Source organism: Theobroma umbraticum, unplaced genomic scaffold (genome assembly GCF_002168275.2).
Source record: "Theobroma umbraticum cultivar Fairchild unplaced genomic scaffold, ASM216827v3 scaffold_50.0, whole genome shotgun sequence".
Classification (NCBI taxonomy): domain Eukaryota; kingdom Viridiplantae; phylum Streptophyta; class Magnoliopsida; order Malvales; family Malvaceae; genus Theobroma; species Theobroma umbraticum.
In genome coordinates this window covers 2,055,971-2,056,250 of record NW_018397261.1, presented here as the reverse complement: position 1 = coordinate 2,056,250, position 280 = coordinate 2,055,971, and the positions used below count along the sequence as shown (strand labels likewise).

The 280-nt window shown below is 40.4% G+C and overlaps 1 protein-coding gene across 1 annotated transcript in view; it reads left to right on the top strand.

Annotated features, from left to right (window-relative positions):
- Positions 1-280, top strand: part of LOC110417958 (UDP-glycosyltransferase 83A1-like) — a 5,651-nt gene that overhangs the window by 4,964 nt on the left and 407 nt on the right.

Genomic DNA, 280 nt, shown 5'->3' with positions numbered 1-280 from the left:
AAGACTGAACATGATGCGGTATTTGGAGAAAATCTTTCAATCCAGAAGTCAAATAGATGTGATTCTCAATCCATTGGAAAGTTAAGAGACAGAGATAAAACTTTTATGTTTACTTGCTAGTTCCTAACATATCAGGGTGAAACTCACGTTTGAATTTGATAGACTGCCAGCAGCGTTGGGAGAACAAGGCTGCAGCGTTGATGAAAGGAAGCACACATACAAAATTCCAGAGAGCTCAGCGCCGCAGTACTATGCGACTCTCCTAAAAATAAGGGAAGTT